Genomic DNA, 26,554 nt, shown 5'->3' with positions numbered 1-26,554 from the left:
TTGAACAGATTATGCCTTAATACTCTCCTGCATCCTGGCTGAGAAAAGCTGTATCAGTGAGGGAAATGATATTCCCTCAAAGAACTAATTTGCATTTGCTGATTTGGAAGGAAAGGGATTCACTCCCTCCCAACTGTCCTGTATGTGACCTGATTTCCATGAAGCCTAACACTAATTTTTTAGCATTTCAAACAATCACACTGGCATCAATCCTACGCTACCTCAACCTGCTCTACTTTTCATTATTTAAATAATAAATCTATCTTCTAAAACACTAATTATTTAATTGATTAGAATCATTCCTATTCTCTCTTCACACTAGCTGTAGACTCACAGTGACAATGACCTTTGTATGTTTGTTCACTGATTTTTTAATTTATTTTCATTTTTCTATTTTTCTTGTTCACTGACATTTTTAAAATACTTTTTAAGAACTTTGTATACGGGCGGCGCCTGTGGCTCAGTGAGTAGGGCACAGGCCCCATGTACCGAGGGTGGCGGGTTCAAACCCAGCCCCGGCCAAACTGCAACAAAAAAATAGCCGGGCCTTGTGGCAGGCGCCTGTAGTCCCAGCTGCTCGGGAGGCTGAGGCAAGAGAATCGTGTAAGCCCAAGAGTTAGAGGTTGCTGTGAGCCGTGTGACGCCACGGCACTCTACCCGAGGGCAGGACAGTGAGACTCTGTCTCTACAAAAAAAAAAAAAAAAAAGAACTTTGTATACAATCTGAACACCAGTCCTTTTTGGCTTTGAGCATAGCAAATAAATGTTTCCTGCTCATCTATGTGGTTGCTTCTTTTTAATAGCGGTACACTACTAACAACCTTTTCATATAATCCAGTTTTTATATAATGATTATATAAAACATATTTATATATTATTTAAATTAAGTGTATTTTGGTTTTCATATAATCCAATTCATCAGGGTTTTGTATTACATTTCACTTTTGCAGCTTGTTGACTTTTTATCTTCTCAGTTCATATAAAAATATTTATATAATTTATCACAAATTATAAAGTTTTGCTTTTCAATTTGCTAATCACCCTGGAATTCATTTTTTGTATTTACTATAACAAACTATTTTAATAATTTTAGCTATATAACCAATTTGCCCAGTATCTTTTATTGAAATATCCTCTTCAAATTAATTATCTATAATCCCGTGTAGTTTATATTAATTTTTCTTAATGCAATGCTTTGTTTCTTGTTTCTGTGCTCCATCAGACCATTTCAATATAAATGAACTAATAGAAAACTTTCAAAATTATTATTATTATTTTTTTAAACAGAGTCTCAAGCTGTCACCCCGGGTAGAGTGTCATGGCCTCACAGCTCACAGCAACCTCAAACTCTTGGGCTTACGCGATTTTTTTGCCTCAGCCTCCCAAGTAGCTGAGACCACAGGTGCCTGCCACAACAGGCCATTTTTTTGTTGCAGCTGTCATTGTTGATTTTAGCAGGCCCAGACTGGGTTCAAACCTGCCAACCCCGGTGTATATGGCCGGCGCCCTACCCACTGAACTACGGGTGCCATACAAAAATTATTACAGTTTTGTGGTAAACTTTAGTATCTTGAGAAGATGTTTCTAGTCTGGTTTAAAATATTCTTCATTCTTCATGTAACTTGACCAACAACTTGTAAACATCCGTAGCTTTTGCCTAGATAGACATAAATGTATATTTTTTCTTCAGATAGTCTTAAAGGTCGTAAAAAACAATGTACTTTTCCCAACTGAGGACAAGGATACTAATTAAAAAAAAAATCTGCCTGGGTGGCTAATAATGATTTATACTTTACATTTATAATATCTTACACTATCATAGCTACACAAACATTCTTTAGTTAATGTCTTCTTTTTGTAAATCTTATTGAGGTGAAATTTGTATAACATAACAATTTTAATGTGAACAATTTTATGCCATTTGTTTTGTGCACAATATTGTGCAATTACGTTTCTACTAAGTACAAAACAATTTCATTTTTCTAAAAGAAACTACATACCTACCAAGCAGACCCCTACTGCCTCTTATCAGCCTCTGGAAGCCACTAACCAGCTTTCTGGCTTTATGGAATGACCTGTCCATACTTTTCATGTCAATGGAATCAAGCAATCTATTACCTTTTGTGTCTGGAATCTTCCACTTACTGTAAAGTTTTCAAGGCATATCATGTGGCAATATGTATCAAAACCTCATTCCCCTTTATAGCTTTGTTATATTCCATTGCATGAATGTATCACAATTAGTTTCTGAATTCATTCACTACTAGATGTTTGGTTATTTCTACCTTTTGACTATTGTGAAAGGTGCTTCGGTAGACATATACGTAATATAAAGCAATTCATGTACCAAAACTTTTGTATGTCTGCAATATTTCTGAACCTATACAAATAAAACCCTGAAATGAAAACTCGGAAATTCCATTCTTTGTTTTTTGTACACCACAGCACTTTGACAGAATTTTTTTTTTTTTGCCAATAATAGTTATATGATACTTTCATAGACACATATTGTATATGTGTGTATACATATATATAATTTTTAATTCACTGTAGCAATCATCATTGATCACTGTACTATTCCTAAGGTGTGTTCATCCTTTCTCTTCCAAAAGAACTGTAGTAGTCTAGAGTGCACATGTGAATAAAATACACAAGTGTTTAGTGCTTCAGTAATATCATCCTTAGAAATATTTCTTACCTGGGGCCCTAGTATGTCTTTTTGCTAAAATTTTAAGGCCTGTTCTATAAAAATAAAATTACTAAGATTAAATAAAATTATTTTTCTACATGTCACACTTTAAATAATTACTACTATGATGTAGCTTTTGCCTTTCAAATACACTAATTAAAACTCTCAAAAAAAAAACTCTCACAAATTTTTTCCTTCGGCTGTCAAATTCTGATGTTTTGTATTTTGATAATGGAAGCAGTCATGATTACCTAAACTTTCAAAAACTTAGTGTTCATAAATAAATCAAATAATCTTGAAGCTGTATAGTCTTTATGGAGAAGAGTAGGAAATCCTTGAATCTGTGACTCTTATTGGCTCTGTCAGAAGTCACATTGCTAGTCTATGCTTCATTGTTTTAACTTTTAACAATAGTTTTGTCCAGATATTCCTTTATTAAGTCTTCTGAAATTAATTTCTAAAATTATATATATGTAGTGCGTATCAGCATTATTCATAACATGTGACAACAAGGTATACAACCTCATGATATCATAGTTTATGTGTGTCCTGGATCTAGGCATGACCAGCTAGATCCTTTGGCTCGGAGTGTCTCCAATCAAGGTGCTTTATCTGGGCTTACAGTCGTTTCAAGAATCCATTACATGGTTTTAACCAGATTCAGTATCTCCCGAGTGCTGGAGTAAGGGCCTCCTCTGTTTTTTTCTGGTTCTTGGTCTAAGGCTTTCCTCAGTACCTTGTCAGGTGAACCTATGAATAAGACAACTAATTTCCTCAGAGTAAGCAAGCAATAGAGCAAGGGAGGGAGAGAAAGACAGTGCAATGGAAGACAGAGTTTTTGGTAAGTAAATCTTCGAAGTAATATTTCATCACTTTGCCACGTTATTTTTTTCAGAAAATATCACCACGTGAGCCCATATAGGAAGGTGGTCATGAAAGACCATGAGGGTTACAATGCAAGATTGATCTCAAGCCTTTCCAGCAGCTGCCAAACACAGTATAATACAGTGTATTTCCAAAGTCCAGTGTTAACCATAATCACAAAACTTGTAATAAAGTATATTAAGCTTACATATTAAATGAGCTGCTTTTCATATTTTCATCAGAAAGTGCCAATTATGTTCAAGTATTAGCATTAGTTTTTTGCACAATATGATAACTAAGATGATTAAAATATTTTTTAATATATGATACAATAAGATATCTACTTTGGTAGCATTACCAGATCAAACCATGTTATTGTAAAGTAGAGTAAGTAATAGATTCAGAAGGAATTACACCACATTCCTCAATAATAGAAAGTTCTGTAATGAACTTGGATCGTATATATTAATTGAATGTTTTCATTATCCAGACAGACACATATAGCCTGGACTACTGATGATGCATAATTTCTTCATTTAAATATCCCAAACATTTTTCATTATCTAGGAAGCCCTCTAGATTTTAGTAATTTAACGTATCCTCCAGAATATGCAAACAACAAATATATGCATATTGACTGATTGTTGAAAGGATAAGATTTTCCTTATCCTTATAAAACATCTATCAAGACATATGTGTTACTTTGTTGAAAAATGTACTCCTTTAAAAGAGTTTAACAGAATTAACTACATTAGTGATGTTTTGGAAAATTTCTTCATTATTTTAATTAGCATTTTATTAAAATTAAATATGTAGGCTAGGTGCAATGGCTCACACTTGTAATTCTAGCCCTCAAACAGATTGAGATGTTTGGATTGCTTGGACTCAAGAGTTCAAGATCAGCCTGAGCAAGAGCAAGACCTTATTTCTACTAAAAATAGCAAAACTAGCCAAGTATGGTGGCACATAACTACCATCCCAGCCACATGGGAGGCTGAGGCAGACAAGAGGATTATTGAGCCCAGGAGTCTGAGGTTGCTGTGAGCTATGATGCCACAGGTACTCTATCCAGGGTGACAGAGTGAGACTCTATCTTAAAAAAAGAAACAAAAAAGGTATATTATAATATAACTTTTTTAAGTTCAAAGAAGTGAAAGTTAAAATTTAAATTATAACTCTTTCCCAATTTCAAGTCTTATCTCCAGAGACAAGTAATATATATGGTTTTGTGAGTCCTTTGATTTGCTACGCAAAAGCTGATTAGTTTTAATGTGCGAGTGCATACGTGGGAAGGGAAATATAGTGTTTTTTCCTACATAAATCGGGTCATGGTTTAATACCAACGTGACACATTTGATTTCTTTTAATAATGCCTTGGATATATAACTTGTTGATGTACATGCCCATATAACTTGTTTGGGCATACCATTACATATTTATGTAGTTTCATAAACATAAGTAATAGTTTCCATGAGTAAATAATTGCTGTGGTAAATATATTTTACCTATATCCCTTTCCTCTTCTGTATCTATATCAGTAAAAATTGGTAACTAGAAAAAGTGCTACCTAAACCTTAAAATTGGATAGACACTTCCTTAAAATTTTGCATCAAATTGTATGCCCACTCACAGCTTTGAGGATACATTTTCTTATACCTCTGTAACACAGTATATTGTAATCTCTTACCTATTTGGCGGATATGAGTTAGTGTCTCCTCACTGTTTTAGGTCTCAGTGTTTTAATAATAAATCAGATTACACATATTTACATGTTTGTTTCATGTCTGTTCATATGTTTATATTTTGTCTCTATATTTTGACTATATTCCTGTACCCATATTTCCCTCAGTTTTAATGGATTCTTTTAGTATAATAAAGAACAAAACTTGTGTTCAATGTATGTACTATAAATTTCCCTAGTTTTTCATTGATATCTTGAATTTATTTTATAAATTTATGTGTATATATCCACCAATAGCACAATATGGGATTTTTGTTGTTTCATGGTCTGTACGGAAGGAATTCATAAATATATTTCATGTGTATTATTATTTTATTTATGGTATTTTAAGAATTTACATCTTCCTCACTGTTCCCACCTGCTACCTGGCAGTAACCATCTCTGAAGTCCAATGTTCCAGTAAGAAAACACTAGCTATGAGTATCATTGCACCTGGATCCTGGTACAACCTCAGTACCCATGACCAAGCCTACATGGTCTCACCAGGCTGTCATTGCTAATGCCACAGAGGGACCTGGGCAGAACAATCTCTCACAGTGCCAGCCTCTGTAGAAAGGACTTACCCAGCCTCCCACTGAAGCTTCCAACAGTGGCCTGGGGAACAACTCTCCACTCCACATGAACATCATCCAGCACGGGTAGAACTGTGACTCCCACAAGGTAATAGGGCAACAGAGGACAGCTGCATTTACAAAATTTGCACAGGCTCTCAGTGCGTCCACCCTGACCTGCCATGTCAGTCTATTGGAGTAGGACACAAGAATGACATCTAGGGAACTTTCCTTCTTCTGACTGAGTAGGAGAGTTCCCACCAAGAACAACAGGTGTGCTGCCAACCTATCTGCCTTGAGCTGAGAGCAGAAACCAGCAAAAGAACTCTAACAACATGAAAAAGGAGCTAGGTTGACCCTCCCAAAGGCTCACACTAGATCCAACTGGAATTATCAAAATGTGAGAAGTGGAATTCAGAATACGGATGGCAAATAAGATGAATGGGATTAAAGAGAAACATGAAAGTCAACACAAAAAAGCCAAAAAAGCATGTGAGGATATCAGTGAATAAAATGAAAATAATCACTAAAGAACTAGACAGCTTAAGAAAGGTTATAAAAAAACTTGAAGAAATGAAAGAGTTGTACATAGAATTTCAAAGTACGGCAGAAAGCTTCAAAAATAGGCTAAACCAAGCAGAAGAAAGAATCTCAGAGCTTGAAGATGAGGCTTTGAAACTAAGCCATTTAGTCAAAGATGCAGAAAAAAAAAAAAAGAATAAAGAAGAATGAACAATCATTAAGAGAAATACAGGAGTATGTGAAGCAAGCCAATATAAAAATTATAGTTATCCCCAACAGAAAAGGTAAAGGAAAAAAGCATGAAACAATCTATGCAAGAGAATTATTAAGGGAAATACCAGAGATTCAAGTATCCAGATTCAAGCTGGTCATCAAACACCAGGAAGATTCATAGTAAATACTACGTCTCTAAGAAACACAGTCATCGACTTGACCAAAGTCAAAATGAATGAGAAAATTCTATAAGCTGAAAGATGAAGCAAAACCAAACCACAAGCGAAAACTCCTTAGGCTAACAATGGTCTTCTTAGCAGAGACCTTATAAGCAAGAAGACATAGAGGCCCCATTTTTAGTCTTAGAACAAATGTTGGCCAAGAATTTTGTGTCCTGCAAAACTAAGTTTAATAAGGATGGGAAATAAAGACTTCTCCAAACAAGCAAACACTGAAGGAATTTGTTACTACTAGACCAGCCCTACAGGTAATACTCAAAAATATATTTAAGAGGAAGAGCACTATGTACCCATCTGTTTAAAACACCTGGAAGTCAAAGCTCGCAGCTCTTGTAAAACGATAGCACAAGAAAGAAAACAAAACAATAAGGTTTAATCCAACATGAGGAATACAGCAGTATTCCTCACATAAATACTAACACCGAAGTTGGGCAGTTGCTGGGAATGAACTCTTTGATGAACCAGCAGACTCTGTTCAACAGTGGCAGCGCTATCTTATAGTCCCTGTAGCATTTTCTCCAAATCCTGGCTAATATTTATTATTTTCTGGCTTTCTTTTAAAAATTAGAGTTAGACCAATGTATGTGAAGGGTTATCTCATTGAGTTACATTTCTTTAATGACTGATAATGTTGGCAGTATTTTTATTTGCTTAGTTGCCATTTGTATACCTTTTTGAAAAAATGATTAAGTGCTTTGCTAATATTTTTAATAGTTTTGCTGTTGAGTAGTAAAAGTTCTTTAAATATTTCTGATACTAGACCTTTATCAGATAGAAGAAAGTCTTAATAGATATTTTTCTCATTAAATAAGAATTTTTATCTCTCTCTTTCTTGATGCTGCCTTTTGTTGTGCCATTTTTAATTTTTAAGAATCCAAATTTGTCTATTTTTTTTTTCTTTTTTCCTTGGGCTTCTCATATCCCTGTCAAATCCAATGCCATGAAACTATTCTTCTGTTTTCTTCCGGGTGTTTTACATTTTTAGCACCTACGTTTTGTTATTTATTTATTTATTTTTTTGCAGTTTTTGGCTGGGGCTGGGTTTGAACCTGCCACTTCCGGCATATGGGGCCAGCGCCCTACTCCTTTGAGACACAGGTGCTGCTTTAATAATACACTTGGTTAAACAAGCTAATTAACATGTGCATTACCTATCCAACATTATTTTTTGCGAGAAAATTTAAAATCTCTCTTAACAATTTTCAAACACATTCATTTCAAATTGTAGTCACTATGATATACAATGGTTCTCTTGAACTTAATTTTCTGGTATAAAAGGAAATTTGTGTTTTGGCCAATATCTCTCCTATCCTCCCACCCCTCAGTCTCTGGTAACCACCTTCTTATTCCCTGTTATTGTAAGTTTGAATTTTTTTTATTTATGTATAAGTGAAACCATGGAGCTTTTGACTTATTTTACTTAACATAATATCTTGTAGATTTACGCCTGCTGTTGCGAATGACAGGATTTCATTCTTTCTTGAGGTTGAATAGTATTCCATTTAGTGTACATGCCACACTTTAAAAATTCATTTATTCAGTGAGGTACATTTAGGTTGATTTCATATCTTGAGTATTATGAACATAGGTATCCAGAAAGCTTTGCTAGGTGGTAATTTTATTTCTTTTAGATATATACGTACCAATAGGATTACCGAATTACATTATAGGTCTCTTTTAATTTGTGGGGGATACTCTCTACTGCCTTCTATATTTGTTATACTACATTTCATTCCCACTAACAGTTTGTAAAAGTTTCCTTTTGTCTGTATCATTGTCAGTAATTGTTAGCTTTCATCTTTTTGATAATAGCCATTCTAACAGGTGTAAGGCTGGAACTCATGGTGCTTTTAATTTCAATTTCCCTTATAATTAAGGATGTTGAAAACTTTTTCATATACCTATTGGCTACTTGTGTGTCTTCTTTTGAGAAAGGTCTACTTTTTCAAGTTGTGAATATTCTTGCGTCCATTATATATGTATATATATATTTTTGTTTGTTTGTTTTGTTTTGTTTTTTTGAGACAGAGTGTCACCCTCAGTAGAGTGCTATGAAGTTACAGTTCACAGCAACCTTAAACTCTTGGGCTTAAGTGATTCACTTGCCTCAGCCTCTCAAACAGCTTGGACTACAGGCGCCCGCCACAAAACCCGCTATTTTTTTGTTAGAGTTGTCATTGGTGTTGAGCTGGCCCGGGCGGGGTTTGAACCCACCAGCCTCAGTGCATGTGGTCAGCATCCTACTCACTGATCTACAGGCACCGAGCTCATTAGATATATTTTTACATAGGCCTAATGAATTCTTGTATCTTTTAAGTTTATTTATAATATTTATTATAATCTTTACTATTTAAAAATAAGTTAGAATTGCTTTTCATAAATAGGAGAGGTGTTATCTGTTAATTTAGTTCCCAGACAAACTATATTTTCATTTCTAATATTTGTTTTCTTTTAAAAATATTTATATGTGCAAATTTATAATGGAATTTATAATGTTTGGACTCCTATGGTACAACATCTGTATCATGAAAAGTATAAATAACAAAATCTTTCATCAATTTACTTATTTTACTGAGGAAATACTCTCAGGACACATAGGCTAAACTTCTTGAAATGTGTTGATAGAAGTTATCCAGTAAAATGATTTAATGGTCATAGCAGCATCATTAACATAAAAGTAGATGAAAACAATTCAAACATTCATCAACAGATGATAGATCAGTAGACTCTAGCATACACATGCAGTGAAGTATAATTCAGCCTCAAGAGGGAATGAAATTCTGACACATGCTACGACATAGATGTATCTTGAAAACTTCATGCTAAATATTATATGAATAAAACTATACGAGATACCTAGAGTAGTCCAATTCACATAGAAAGTAGAACAGAGTTTTCTAAGGTAAGGGATAGAGGGGAAATGCGGTGTTATTGTTTAATTGGTCTGAGGTTTCGGTTTATACAGATAGAACAGTTTTGAAGATAGATGGTTGTTGGTTGTGATGGTGGTACAGCAACATCAATCTACTCATACTACCAAAATATATACTAAAGTGGTTTAACTTGTAAATCTTATGCACATTTTACCACAATAAAACAATGAAGCATGGTTTTTCAGAGGGAAAACTGTACTTCCGTATTTTCCACACTTCAGAAAGGTAATATGACAAGAGTCATGTACCAGTTTCAACAGAACTTGTAGCCAATGTTTGCAGTAGTTTAGGAATTCCATATAATTACCATAGATGTGTACAACTGTCAGATGGAAAGATTCTTTTCATATTCCTGTGGATAACATACATGTCAAGCCTACATGAATCCAAGAGAATACTTCAGACTGAAGGCACTATACCACACTTTCACCTAGAGCCCGGGGCAGTTAAAAAGGCTGCATGTCCGGGTGGCGCCTGTGGCTCTCAGCCGGTAAGGCGCCGGCCCCATATACCAAGGGTGGCGGGTTCAAACCCGGCCCCAGCTGAACTGCAACCAAAAAATAGCTGGGTGTTGTGGCGGGCGCCTGTAGTCCCAGCTACTCGGGAGGCTGAGGCAAGAGAATCGCTTAAGCCCAGGAGTTGGAGGTTGCTGTGAGCTGTGTGAGGCCACGGCACTCTACCCAGGGCCATAAAGTGAGACTCTGTCTCTACAAAAAAAAAGGCTGCATGTCCACTTCGCCTTGTTTAACCAACAACGCAGGAGAGCAGGGGGAAGGAATATTACTTTTCTGGTTGGCGGTGTTAACTATGCAGCCATCCTTGTGGCAGACACTGTGGATGCAGAAGGTACAACAGGCCATGTTGCAGTTAACCTACTCTCTGCTGAAGCCACTAAAGTTTATGTCAGTTTTACTCATAAAATCATCTTTGAACTACCTAATTCCAGAATTAATACTGCTACATTTCAACCTGCTCACAAACTTCATTTCCTAGAGGATGTAGTGAAACACTACTCTAAAATTCAAATCATTAATATTTCAAAGATGTGGCTTCACGCAGAAGCAATTCTATCTCTTATTTTTTTATCCATTTCCCTACATAGCTTCAGAATACTGTATTTGAAACAATATTCTGATTTTTTTATTTTTAGGATTAAATAAAACATATAGTTATGAAAACAGAGTTGACTAGAGGTATCACTAAGTTTTCAGTTTAATGTCATGTGTTCTTTCCTGGATAAATTTCACATAACCTGGGAATACTAGTTGAGGGTGGAGGACGCTGAGAGTGTAACACTCTGTGAGCACAAATCAAAATGGTTTGCTGCTAAGACAGCTATCTGGGTATGACATAGAGCAAATTGCTTTTGTCGTCCCAGTAAGCAGTTGGTGATAGCTTAACCTGTTTTTTCAAATATATTAAATGCATATCAAAATGTGAATGTGGGTGAAGTTTATTTCAAGAAAATGGAAATGGAAAACGGGCAGACCTGAAGAAGGTAGATTTAAACATGATTTGGATTACCTGACATAATAGATAATACCCCCTCACAGGTGCACAAAGGATTTTTATGAATGTTTTATGGCTGCATTTAGAACAAAATATACCCAGTTGATAGTATGTTCTATTTTTTCTCTGATGCAGAATTTTCATCAATGTGAGGACAGAAAGATACACACAATAGCTTGACTGCACTGCCCTTATCATGTCTTTACTGTACACTCCTTTAATATAAAAAAAGTCAATGTAATTTTACAAGAATTTTTGTTATGATCAGGTTTGCAGAAGAAAAGTTTCAAAGGGATGGAGCTTATACATAAAAGAGGGTTTCATCTATTAGGATGGTATTAATTTTCAAAGCTAAGCAACAAATATACTGTATTATTTTTATAGTTATTTGTAAATTATATGGATTTATGATATGTATTTTTTATCTATGGGTACTTTTATTAGTTAAATGTTTATAGGCAAGTTTAATCCAAAATAAAACAGCTAAAATATTTATATATATATATTTTTACATAGAACAGAAAAATAAGAAATACTTCAAGTTATTTTATGTACTACATAAACTTTATATCCTAATCAGATCAAGACTGCATGAAAAAAGGAAAATTATAAGCAAAGAACATTAATGAGCTTAGATGGCAAAAACTTGTGGCTAAGCAAATCCAGAAATTATATTGGAAATTCACTTGAAAACTGACACGTAACAGCCAAGGAGGATTTATCAGAAATGCATTTCATTGTTTAGAAACTTCAGAAGATCTGGTAGTTTTTTTTTACCATATTGAAATTTTTTTTTAAAGTCTTTTTCCTCATTTGTTGATGTAATCATATTTTTCAAATGTATTACCTTTATTTTATTTATTTATTTTTGTGTGTGTGTGGTTTTGGGCCGGGGTTGGGTTTGAACCCACCACCTCCAGCATATGGGACCAGCGCCCTACCCTTTTGAGCCAGAGGTGCCGCTCCACATTGAAATTTTAAAAGAAAATTGAAATAACATGATTAACACAAAAGGTATAAGAATACATTTGATACAATTCAACACTGAACCATGATTCATATTAAATGAAGAAGAAAAATAGACTTTCTTGATTTAATGAAGACACCTATTTAGGTAAAATCCATATAAAAGTTAAAACCAATACAAGACAGTTTTTCCTTAATGAATAATTCTGTGTTTAACATTGTTTTTAAAATCTTTGCAAATGCAAAAATATGAAAACAACCAAATGAAAGTGGCTAATAATTTTTTAAAACACCGAAACTGTCTGTATTTGATTATGGATGGATGATCGACATCAACTGTTGTCAAACAAGTAAAATTATATATTAGCAAATGGTATAATTTTAATAAATATTGTAAGTTTGCTGGTTATAAGATCAATGTGATAATAATTGCTTTCACTTCTAGTAACCAGCAATAATTAGATAATGATTTGTTAGGAGCATTTGGCCATACTTCAAAAAAAGTATAGCCAAAACTACAAACAAAATATATGTCTTTCACTTATAGAAAATTTGTGGAAATGTTTTAAAATTTGCTAAACAGAACAAAAAGAGAGCATTTGAACCCTGCCCTGGCCAAACTGCAACAAAAAAAAAAAAAAAGAAAGAAAAAAATTGTCAGGCATTGTGGCAGGCACCTGTAGTCCCATCTACTTGGGAGACTGAGGCAAGAGAATCACTGAAGCCCAAGAGTTCAAGGTTGCTGTGAGCTGTGATGCCTCTGCATTCTACCAAGGGCGATACAGTGAGACCCTATCTAAAAAAAAAAAAAGTAGAGAACAGAATTTTCATGGTTAGAAAGACTCAAATTATATGTGCTGGAATTAAATCAAAATATACAATACAATTTAAATTAAAAGTTCCAAAATACTTATTAAAAACTTAACAAAAACTAAAATTTGTGATTCTGCACAGGCCAGCAGTTTTGGGGAGATTACAATTAACAAAGAGACATGGCCCTCTGGGTGCTATGTTTTAGTTAAAAGTAAATGTCGTAAAACTGTGTGTCATTAGCATAGGGATATATAAATATTATATACATGTATAGCAGGTAAAATAAGTCAGAAATAGATAAACTTTTCTGAGTTGGCATGTATTATAAATAAGATTTTCTTTTAACTAGCACTTTATACATCATGTTCAAACTGCTTAAACAACTCAGGAATCAACTGGATGAGATTCTATCTTGTTAAAGATAGAACAATTTGAGTAGCAAAATAATAACTGCAACAAATTGAAATGCATAAAATATCTTTAAATCTTTAAGTTCATAATGATATTAAAACAAATTTATAATAACATTTGGTGGTTTCTAGGTTTTATATTTCTGTAAACTATTTAATGAATAAAAGGAAATAATTACTTATCCTTCCTTTAAAAAAATTATGCCATAAGATGGAAGTTTTCTCATTATAGAAATATGCCAGCAAGTAAATAAGTGAGAAATCTTTAAACTGTACTACTTCTGTTTTTCAAAATTTAGTGAGCTATTGTCTGATCAAGAATTGCTGCTAGGATTACAAAAAAAATAGACCACTAATTATTACGTGCCTACTGATAGACGCAGACCACACCTCAAATGAGATAATCATGCAAGAAAGATTAAAAAAATCCGTCTCTGACCAAGTTTTCAATCTCACTAAATATTTTAGGAAATGCTGAGAATAAGACAAAATATTAAATAATAACACAGCTAAATCATCCAAATAAATAATCATCCAAAGTTAAAATATGAATAGAAAGGAATTTTCTAATTAGAATATGAAACAGTCTCTCAAAACAAACACAACAAAAAGAGTTTCCAAAATATAAATTGGAAACTCAAAAACAGGATAAAATAAGACAAATATTGTTTAAAATATTATAAAACCTACAAAGCAAGTGCAATTACAAATTTCGATCACACTAACAGATATTTCAAATATTGCAATTTGATAGAAATTTGGAAATATTTAAAAACTGACTAAATACTTGATAATATTAAAATAATATTTTTTATTTTATATAGGTCTGATAATTTATTGCCCTTATGTATTAAAAACAACAACAAATATTCACTTAAAGTTATCAAGTGATTACTACAGCCTTGTAGTATACCTTGAAGTCTGGTAAATTGATGTCTTCTGATATGTTCTTTGCTTAAGGTTGTTTTGGCTACTTGGAGTCATTTCTGGTTCCTTACAAAGTGTAGAACTATAACAAGAACAAAGATACAGACCAAAGGATCAGAAGACAGAACCCAGATATAAACCACCCTCATTTTGCCATCTGATCTTTGACAAAGCAGACAAAAACATACACTGGAGACAAGAATACCTCTTGAATAAATGGTGCTGGGAAAATGGAATAATCACATGTAGAAGGCTGAAACAGGATACATAGCTCTCACCACTCACAAAAATTAATTCATGATGGATAACAGATTTAAACCTAAGGAATGAAACTATAAGACTTCTAGAGGAAAATTTTAGAAAAACTCATAAAGGTCAGCATAAGCAAAAAAAAAAAAAAAAAAAATTATGAAGAAGGCCCCCAAAGCAATCACGGCAACAACAAAAATAAATAAATGGACCTGATCAAATTATGAAGCTTCTGTACAGCAAAGGAAACGATCAACTGAGCAAATAGACAACCTACAGAATGGGAGAAAATGTATGCATGATCTACAACCAATGAAAGGTTAAATAATAACCTACCAAGAACTCAATCAAATAAGCAAGAAAAAAAAGTGAAACAACCCCATAGAAATGTGGGCAAAAGACATGAACAGAAGATTTTCGAAGGAAGATTTACTAATGGCAAACAAACATATGAAAAAGTGTTCAATGTCTCTAATCAACAGTGAAATGTAAATCAAAACCACAATAAGATAGCACCTAACCCCAATGAGAATGGCTTTTATCAAAAAACCCTAGATAACACATGCTGGTGTGCACACGGAGAGGAAGAAATACTTATCTACTGTTGGTGGAACTGCAAACTAGTGCAGCCTCTGTGGAAACTCAACTGGAAACACCTTAAAGAACTAATACTAGATCTATGATTTAATCCAGCCATCCCCCTAGTGGGTATTTACCTAAAGGAAAAAAAAAAGTTTATGTAAAAGACACCTACACGTGAATATTTATATCAGCACCATTCACAATTGCAAAAATGTGGGACCAACCCAAGTGTCCATCAATATATTAGTGAATTAACAAAATATGGTATGTGTATACCATGGAGAACTACTCAGCCATAAAAAATGGTGAACTAAAATCTTTTTCATTAACTTGGATGGAATTGGAGGCAATTCTTCTAAGTATTACAAGAATGGAAAAACAAATGCCCCATGCACTGACTATTAAATAGGAACGAAATGATCAACACTTACACACACATATGGAAAGAACTGTCCTTGGAAATCTAGCAGTGAGTGGGGGATGGGGGTGGGTAAATCAAATAAATAACATCTAATGGGTACAATGTGCACCATTTGAGTTATGGGGACACTTACAACTTTGACTCAAACTGTGTAAAGGCAATTTATGTAAACGAAATATTTGTAATATTCTGAAATTAAAAAACAAATAAGGAATGTTATCTATTGAAATATTTATGAATGAAAAGTTAGGATATCTTTTTTTTTCTTTTTCAAAATAATCCAGTGTGTGTAAAATTAAGTAGAAGGACTATTGTTGGAAAATATTGGTGAAGGTTGATAGCTGTGGCAAGCCCACAGTAACAGCTGCATATATTTTTCAAGACACTGGAAAATTTAGGTTAAATATGTTGGTGATAGCTTCCAGTATTTTTGCATTGAACACTAGCCACTAAGCACATGAAGATATTTAAATCCAAAATTAAACGTAAAATTCAACTGCTAGGTCATACTAGCAATATTTTAAGGGCCTAATAGCCAAATATGGCTAGTGGCTTTTGTGTTGAGTAACAGAGATATAGAATATTTCTGTAGAGATGGTTATATTGAGTAGCACATAGGTCTAGGGCATCCTTTGTATAGTTTATAACCAATGGAAGTTGATATCCATTAGCTGTTTGGGCAAGCTGGTGAGGGCATAAACATCAGGCTTTTAAAGGCTTTTAAAATAAAGTATGCCTTCTAGCATAATTTTATTCTTCTTAAATTATATGTAAGACTTCTATATGAAAAACTTTTATCAGCTGTGGTGAAATAATTATGAGCATAATAACCACCCTAATTTTACAAAATTTTGTATGTCATGGACATATGCTACAGAGTTCAGTTCACTTATTTCCATTTCCGCAGCAAATAGTGGTGGGCAAACTTTAACTTATTCCCATTTCCGCAGCAAATAGTGGTGGGCAAACTGTTGTTCTTTCCCTTGATCTTTGCCACTATTCAAGTCAGGATTACCCTCCCCCATAAATCAGGTACATATGTAAACACCTTACCATGATGTATACCATATATTATTATCAATAATACTTTAGAAATTTAATTCATAGGAGTTATTCAAATATTTTAAGTCACACAAAAGGAAAATACATATTAAATGTGTTTTGTAAGAAGCAAAAACATAAACATGCCACCAAGCTTAACTAGAACAAGGTAGCATTAAATGAACAAATATCCAGGAGTGAGAGAAATAAAGAATAATTCAACTAAAATATATAGTTAGAAATGTTGCTAGATTATTGTACCCTCAATGAATCCCCAACAATAAAAAAAAAAAAAAAAAAGAAATGTTGCTAGAGTATTGGACAGATGCCATTGGTATTTTTGTCTGTTGGGAGGATAAGATATTGCCATCAACTCAGTAAAGAATCCTTACACTGCTTACTGCTGTGAACTAAATTTTATCAAATACTCAATTCTGGGACAATTTTACTGTTACTGTCTGCCATATTTTCTTTTCCTTTCTTCATTTTCTAAGAAAACTAAGTCAAAATAGTTTGTTGTAGATCCTGAACACTTCCAAAAAAGAAATTTAACTATGTTAATTTTTTCTCCCAGAAAATTGCTGTGTACAAATGAAGGTACCCTTTTAGTATCAAAAAATCTTAGACGTATAACACTTGTGTTACTAATAAGAAACATTAAATGAAAATGATAAAAACTATTTTTAAACCTACATTTTAATTAATTTATATTTCATCACCTTATTTTAAGAGCATATTAGATATGAAAAAAGTGGATTAGTAGAATATGTTTGTATTTTTTTGTATGTGATTTTAGTTGAAATAGTAGCCAGTATGTATAAATATAAAATAGAATATTCTATGCCATATTATATACTGTCCCCAATGGTGTTAAAATTAGTCAAAGGAATGAGAAAAGGTAGGAGTTTATTTAAATGCTTAAAGAATATCAAATAGTATTAAGGTGACAAAATTATATACTGTTTACTTTCCAAATCTATATTCTTTCTGGAAGAAACGTTGTAAAACAAGAATGTACAGATGACACCAAAATAATGCTTCATAAACATTAAATATAGGTTTCCTGTTTTATTGGCAATATCATATAGCCTTTACCAACAATAAAGGAAAAACTACAATTACCAAATCTAGAAGTAAATTATAATTGTACCTCATGCATTGTAAAAATAACTACATGTAGACAGATATGGTTATGATGACATTTATTGCTGACAGATAATCACTGATGTTGAAAAAGTTTATAATAGTATCCATGTGGGAGGAAAACAGTAAATTTTTTATTCCAGACTCAAGTAAAAGAGAGAAGGTTTTACAAGTTAAAAATTTGCATTAGATACAGATGTGTTAAGACATTACAATCTAATTCATGTCAAAATAAGAAAACAGAAAATCAAATTGGTGTAACAAAGTAAAAATTGAATATACATATTACCCAATAAATGGTAATCATTCCAAATACAGAATATTCCCTCTCATAAAAGTGTTAGTGTATTTTTTAAAGAAATGCACATCTCTAGGGAGGAATAAATATCAAGGGGAAAAGTAACTGGATTTTAAAGTAATGGAAAGGGAAAAAATACTATGGCTCTTTTGAATTAAGAAAATGTGAAAAGTTTTTATTTATTTTATATACTTTCAGATGATATTTGTGCTGCTACTTGAAACAATATGACTGATTTATTTTGAAATATCTGTATTTCATGTTAGAATATCATGATTCTTATTGGATCTATAAGTACTGTTATACATGTGTTTCCTACAATACTGCAAAATTTAAAAATTTTATCATTGTAAAATTAAACATTCTTCTCTGCCTTCGTAAGTGGAGTCAATGGCAAAAGGCCTTTTCTGTCCCATGTATGTAATTTTTCTCAAATTCTTTTCCTACTCAAAACTATTGTACAAAATTTTATGCTTTGTATGTGTATTGATGCGTGCTTATGAAATACAAGGTAAAGTAATGGGAAGTGATATTCAAATTGAAAATATAAGCAAAAGAAAAATAAACACATCCCCCCATTCTTATCTATCTCTGCATTCATCCTTCTCTTTATTTAAAGATCAGCTGCATTTTTTTTTATTTATTGATTTTGATTTTTTGCACTAATCTGATTCAGTTACCTCTCTATTGAGACTTGTTTTTCAGTACACTAGTTTATGTTCCTTCGGTTTTACTCTTGTTTGTTTTTACTTTCTTTTATTTCTCCATTTCAAAATCTAGAAATATGCTACATTGATAATGATACATCATACATATTTATGGAGTACATTGAAGGGACACAGTACACTGCCCCCTTGTAAGGTGAATCAGTCTCATTTGTGCTCCTTGAGGCCATGTGGCTCTGAGAAGGAACATTTCCAGTACTTGGGCTGCAGTCACGCCTTAGAGGAAAGAATGTGCTGGAGACCCTGGCCAAGTTGTAGCTGGAGACAGATCATTTGCCCGGGGCAATGGACTGTTGCACTTAATCCCCTACCTCTATTTACACAAAAACTTTCAATTAGTCATATAGGGAATCAGGCACACAGGACAGACAACCCAGCCCATTTGTGGTTCATCTTCATGGTTGTTTATCTCCAAACAAGTTATTCTTGGTTTAGAAAGGTGTGTAGGTACTCTGTTGTGTTAACGCTGATAAGGTGTCTTTACCTTTTGTCTCCCTTGTTCTTATTATTTTTATCTTATGGGTTTGAGTATGTAAGAAAGTGAGTAAAAACGACCAATTGCTGCTGTGCCTGAGCGAGCACCGGCCATCCCTTAATAAATCATTCATTTCGTCTGCAGTGTCTGCCGGTGTCTCTGACTAGGCCAGTGGACAGCCACAGTCATGTGATGCTGTGGTACATGCATGCAATGTGATAAAATCAGGACATGAGAATATTTATTACCTCAAACATTTATCGTTTATTTGGATTGGAAACATTTTAAATATTCTCTTATATCCATTTTGAGATAAAAAGTTATTAATTACTAGACACTAAAAATGTTACTGTGTCTAAATGTTTGTACCTATCTGCTTATACCCATGAACCTTTCTTCATCCCTCCCTCCTGCATTTTCTTTGTTCATCCGCTGATAGAAACCTAGATTAATTCCATATGTTGTCTTTTGTGAATAATGCTTCAGTAAACACGAGGGTTCGGGTATGCCTTTGATATACTAATCTCCTTTTATGTAAACACACACACCCAGAAATGTGATTTCTGGGTCATAAGGTAGTTCTATAGTGTTTTTAGTTTTCTGAATCTCCATACTGTTTCCCATAATGGTTATACTAATTTGCATTCTCATAACAGTGTACGAATGTTCCTCGTTTTCCACATACTAGTCAGCATGTTATTTTTTGTCTTTTTAATGATAGCTATTCTGACGAGGTGAAGATGATGTCTTCATGGTTTTGATTTACATTTCCTTGACTATTAGTGATATTAAGCTTTTATTCATTTCTATGTAGTCATTGGTATTGTCATTTTTTAAGAAATGTCTGCTCAGATTCTTTACCTACTTTTTTAATGAGGTTATTTATTTTCTTTCATTTATTTTTGGTGTTGATTTTCCTGTAAATTCTGAATATTCGCTTTTTGCCAAATGAATAGTTTGCAAATATGTCTTCCTATTTAATAGGCTTTCACTTCCTTCTGTGGCTTTCCTTTGCTATGTAGAGGCTTTTTAATTTAATAGAATCCTCTTTATCTATTTTTGTTTATGTTCCCTGGGCTTTTGAAGTCTTAGTCATGAAAGTCTTTCCCTAGACCAATATTCTTGAACATCTCCCAGGAATTTCTTGTAATAGTTTTTAGTGCTGGGTCTTACATTTAAGTCTTTAATTCATTTTAGTTGATTTTTTAACATAGTAAACATAGTAATAGGAGTCTAGTCACACTCTACTGAATACGGATATCTAGTTTTCCCAATACCTCTTATTAAAAAGACTGTCTTTTATATGTTCTTGGCAGTTTTGTCAAAATCATTTGGCTATAAGCATGTTTGTTTATTTTGGGCTCTCTATTCTGTTCTGTAAATCTATGTATCTTCTCTATACAAATAATATGCTGCTTTGGTTACCATAGTTTTATAATATATTTTGAAGTCAGAAAGTATGATACTTCCAGGTTTGTTTCTTTTGTTTAGAATTGCTTTTAATATTCAGGTTTTTTTTCTTTGCATTTCTCTATTAATTTTAGAATTTTCTTTTTCCAATTCTGTGAAGAACGGCATGGGTATTTTGACATGGATTGCACTGAATCTGTAGGTTGTTTTGAGATGTATGGACATTTTAACAATTTCACTTCTTCTGATTCATTGTATCTTCTTCATTTTTGCCATTCTTATTTGATATAGCAATAGAAAAGTAAAATTAAAAATTTCACTTAGACAAAAATAAAACTATGAAATACAGTAGTGTTTACAAATATAAGAAAAGATTGCTAAAAATCATGATATCAAAATAATTCTTCAACATTCTGAATGTAACTAAACCTTTTTTCTGGTGTGCTACTATCACGAACAATTAATGTCCGTAAACAGTTGCATTCCAGGGAGAAAAGTTAGGGACTGACCCCACTGTGGTTTGTTTGCATCTGTACAAAGCAGATGTACAAAAAATGATTAGGTGGAGTTAGCACCTGACCCTCCCTTGGAATGAGACTGTTTAGCTATAGCAGTTTATGTACCTGATCTCTGAATCATTGTAGTGATTATATGACTGTTTAATCCTGAAATAGTGGAAATGCACAGAATCTATTAGGTGGAGCCAGATAAATGAAAAGATTAAAGTAAATGGACACTGGATTAGAAAATAGAAAAAAAAATATCAGCAGATACTTAAAACTTGCTTCATATGTACAAAAAATAAAGTGTTAATAGTTTTATCATGATTTTCCTTGAAGCATCATTAGAAAAAGATTGGACACTTCATAAACTAAATCTGTATTTAATAATTACATTGAAATGGTTTGCATGCATAGATAACTGAAAAAAGGTATTTTCAAAATCTATTATTTTAATTTGAACAAAGGTTTATTTTTATTTCCACACTTTTATTAATGTATTCACGATGTTTTCATAAAACAACATGAGTACTGATAATAGTCTGACTTTCATTTATTCAATTTCTTGTTACACTTTTCATCCTACCTGGAGGAAATTTTGAAAATTAGAAACTGTTTTCTTGGTTTCTTTTTTCTGCCTCATTGAGATACAATTGAAAAATAAACCTGAACATATCTAAGGTACACTGTAAAACTTGATTGTCGATCTATGTATACATTGTAAAATGAGCACCATGATCAAGCTAATAAACATGTCCATCACCATACATAGTTACCATTTTTACTTAATAAAAATGTCCTCTGTAATTTGTATTAACTCTAATATTCTACACATTTACAAAACAATAGCTATTATAATTGTATCAAGGCATTTTTGAGATAATTAGAAAATTTTATTATTTCCTTAATGTCAACATATTACAAATAGACATTATTCAAACATTTAAAAAGTACCTTAACATATGGAGTGACTTAAAAGGAAAATATATGTTACGGAAAAATCTATAACATTGAGCAGCAATGAAAAAATATTTTCTTGTAAATGTAAATATTGTTTTATGTGAAATGTAACAGAGACTTGTAATTCACTGTCATGACTTTTGCTTTTAGTTGTGACAGGAATATATTGTGAGGTTTTTAACAGACAAGATTACACTGGCTTAAGTTTTTTAATTTTATTTATAAATGACATGTAATTGTACACATTTATAAGTTACAGTGTGATGTTTCAATGAATGTATATTGTATAATGATCAAATCAGAGTAATTAGCATATGCCTCACTTAAGTTTAAATATTTATCATTCCTTTCTGGTGATGACATTCAAAATCCTCTCACCCAGCTATCTTGAAATATAAATCCTCTCACCCAGCTATCTTGAAATATAAAATACATTATTCTTAGTTATAGTTACCCTCACTGTGTAACAGAACACCATAACTTCTCTCCCTGTGATACTGAGAATGAATGGGGAAGTGTGGAATCTCCTCCAGGGAGGAGAGTCGTGCAATAATGCCAGTGAGAAATGATGTACAGCTTTCCCCTGGATGGTGATAATGGAGGAAATGAGAAGTGGTCCACGTGTGGATATTTGTTAAAAGCATAACTGAAAGATTCCTTCACCAAATGGATAGGGTATATGAGACACAGAGATATATGAAGACTGTCCCCATGATTTTGACCCAAGCAACTGGAAAGACTAAACTGAGATGAGAAAGGCTAAAAATAGAAAAGAAATGAGTAGTAAGATGGAAAAGTCAGGTTTAAAAAAGTTTATTATCAATCTCTGTTTTTCATTTAGTGAAAATGTTGAATATGTGATTATATACATGAGTCTGAGGTTTAGGACTAATGTAGTACTGGACATATCAATTGGAATGTTTTTTCAGAATAAAGATGGAATTTGAGTTTATATTAGATATTAACCCAGTGAATTTACCTTCATCTTTGATATCTGATCAAGTCCTTACCCCCATACTCTTGGCATCCATTTAAGTATTTCTTCCCCTACCCTTGATATCTAATCAAGTTTCTCTTTGATCTTTCACACTTAACTGAGTTCCTCTTTGTCATCTTCCATCCACAGACCACCTCACCCTGCCTCTTGGCTATATATCCTGAGCTTCCCATTTATAATAAGATATGAACTTAATTCTGTACTGAAATATTTCTCTCCTGAATAGTTTACATAAAATTTGTCTTGTTATTTTTAATGCATTTGGTATAATTTTTTCTCTTACATTGCATGGGAACTATGAACCTCTCACTCAGAAGCCCAGCTGCACAATTCTGAAGGCTTTGTGCTCACACCACACTGATCCATGGTGTAGCCTGAAAGTTTGCCGTCCCCTGGGAATTCATATGTTGAAATCTAATCTTCAGTGTGATGTTGGGGAAAGTAGTTAGATAATGAAGGTGGATGTCTGTGCTCTTAATAAGAAGAGGCCAGCAAGCTCACTAACTCTTTTTTCACTATATGACAGTAGAACAAGCAAGTAGTCTGCAACCAGAAATGAAGCCTTTGCCAGAACCCAGTCATGTCAGCACACTTATCTCCTACTTCCAGTCTGCAGAATGGTGAGAAATAAATTTTCATTGTTTATAAGCTGTGGTGCTTTGTTGTAGTGGCCCAATCTAACTAAAATAAAACTATTGGTTTACGACTTGGAAAATTCTCATTGAGATCTCACATGGCTGAATTTTTGTTCCTTGGTATTTGGAGTACTCTTCTTTTCAAACAAGTAGAGATCTTGATTCCAATCTTCTCTCTGGGGGTGGTGCCTGTGGCTCAAAGAGTAGGGCACCAGCCCCATATACTGGAGGTGGTGGGTTCAAACCAATCTTTTTTCTGTAGAGATCTCATTTTGATCTTTCTTTGGGAACTTTGAATGTTTTGATTTTTCCTTCTTCAAAACTTTCTAGATCCTCCCTTCCTCTGTTCACTCCTGCCAGACTTTTCCTGCCATCACTGGACCCTCAACCCCTCATAGCACTTGAATTCTAAGCCTACTGTCCCCATCAGAGGCCGGGAAACCCATACTTAAGTATACTAATTGATGTAATAAAGATCATTAAGATTATAAATATGATTTTAATTTAATTTAATTGTTATTCTGATAAAGTATATTTGGCCAGTAAGCACATTTTATTATATATCTGTTTAAAAATAGTTTTTGCGATTGTTTTTAGTAACTTTCAGCCTTATACCTATGCTATATTCAGAAATATAATTTTAAAAAAATTTATAACTAAGAAATTTTTCTAACTAAGAAATTTAATTTCTAGATAATTTCTAACTAAGAAATTTAAAACATTTATTACTAAGCACAGGTTTAAATTTACATGTTTTTGGCTTCTTATTTTTATGTCATAAAATAACTATATTTGTATCTGTTAATAGGCATATTCTTTTTGCCTCATTGAAACATTAAACTTTGAAAAAGTACATGCTTACACCAACCATGAGATAGTGTATTCCTAAACTTTCCAGTTGTCTACAAAATGCTGATATATGACAGATAGTAAATATTCTATTCATAATTTATTCTGTTGAAGTTTCCAATGGTTAAAACTCATAATCACTCTATGTAAATGAACCTACTTGAGTTCTCAGTACCACATATAACTTGAACTACCATTATTATCCCACCAATTCTGGTGCTATCATTTATTTAATAGAAATTATAACCAGGTGTCACCTTGAGTGGTCAGGGACAGAGTGTCATGAACTTACATACTGCTTTTAACCATGCAGTAGATTACAGAATACACCATCACTTTCTACCAATAATTCCTTATGACATGCCATTTGGCTCAATTTCCAACTTCTACAATATGCCTCTGTGGTCTTGAGGGATTTCTGTGCCAGCTGGACCTCTTATGCCATTGTGCTAAGAGGCCAGAAACACTGGCATTTAACACTCCTTGGGAGCAATAGTCATGGATGGCTAATTAGAATTGAAGTACATATAACCCAGTTTCTTCCCCCTCAGGTGAAATAACTCAGAGGCACATCCACAATGCTAGGATTCAACTAGCAGTCCACAATGATATCAAGCTTGACAGTAGAGCTTGTGATTATTTTGTTCATTGATGTAGGCTGAGTACTTAGAAAAATTCCTAGCAAATAATAGTCACATAATTAATATTAAGATTTGGCATGGAGTAGAAGGTAGACTATGAGCTATTAAATGAATTAATTTTCTAAAAAATGACACACAAGTTACAAGACAGTGGAATGACCTGATGATATGGGTCTGTGAATTATATTTAAATTGTCTTGGTGGTTTTTTTATTGCAGGAGAGGGACCATGGATGACGCCAGCATCTGTCTATAAATGAATCATAGTAATTTTACCATTATCAGTGCTATGGTAAACAACATACAGATGGAGTCAGTAGTCACTGGAGATAATAAAATCAAACTTACAAATAGTTGATAGTTGTAATTAAATGAACCCACGTATTGATCCTTACTTGTCTTAGTATTGAAGAGTGAAAGAACAAGATTGAATGTTTGCCCATTAGTTTTAGACACTCAATTGTGTAAAAGCAAAACGATAGAACTAAGTGATTTATGAGGGTCTCTTAAAGCTCTTTGAGTAAAAGCTTAACCGAATCCCAATTAAATTAACTGTTAGGAGAAGTTCTATTTTAAAATAGAATTGGTTTATCAGCCACCTGTAATTTCTCTTTCTACTTCTTTTTATATATCTGAGGACAAAAGTAATAACAAAAACAAATAAAAATATCAACAAAGCCTTGATACCCATATGTAAGATGTCACAAAATCTAATTTCAGAATTTTGAACAACTCTCACAAATAGGCAGAATGAAACTGAATTGAGAAAAAGGAAACATAAACTTTCTTTTATGGAATCCATGAGCTTCACCTCATAAAACAGAATTCTTGATAAAATGCACAAAGAGATTTTTATGCCCCAGCCACCTCTTCCCGATGTCTCAGTGGTTAGAAACAAGCACAAACAGACAAGGAAGGAATATTGAGCAGCCTTGTCTCAATAGCGCCGGTACTACATTTGGAGAAGTCCACGTCCTTTCTTTTTCTTTTTCTTTTCTTCTCCCTTTTCTTCTTCACTGTCTTCACTAAGAGGGGGAAATTTATTCAGGGAAGACAAGTAGGAGATTATTATCCTACCTTACCTGTGTGGAGAGACAGACAGAAAACTAGAAGAGCTGCTGGTAAGGATGAGATTATTAGTTCAATGCATCTGAGAACACATCATCAAATCTTGGTGGTATTTGATTTCTCAATATCTCACAATCTTTTCTACTCTATTCTTCCCCAGATACAAGCACTTGACCACTGCAGG

The sequence above is a fragment of the Nycticebus coucang genome, chromosome 2, assembly GCF_027406575.1.
Source record: "Nycticebus coucang isolate mNycCou1 chromosome 2, mNycCou1.pri, whole genome shotgun sequence".
Classification (NCBI taxonomy): domain Eukaryota; kingdom Metazoa; phylum Chordata; class Mammalia; order Primates; family Lorisidae; genus Nycticebus; species Nycticebus coucang.
This window is presented reverse-complemented; position numbering follows the sequence as displayed.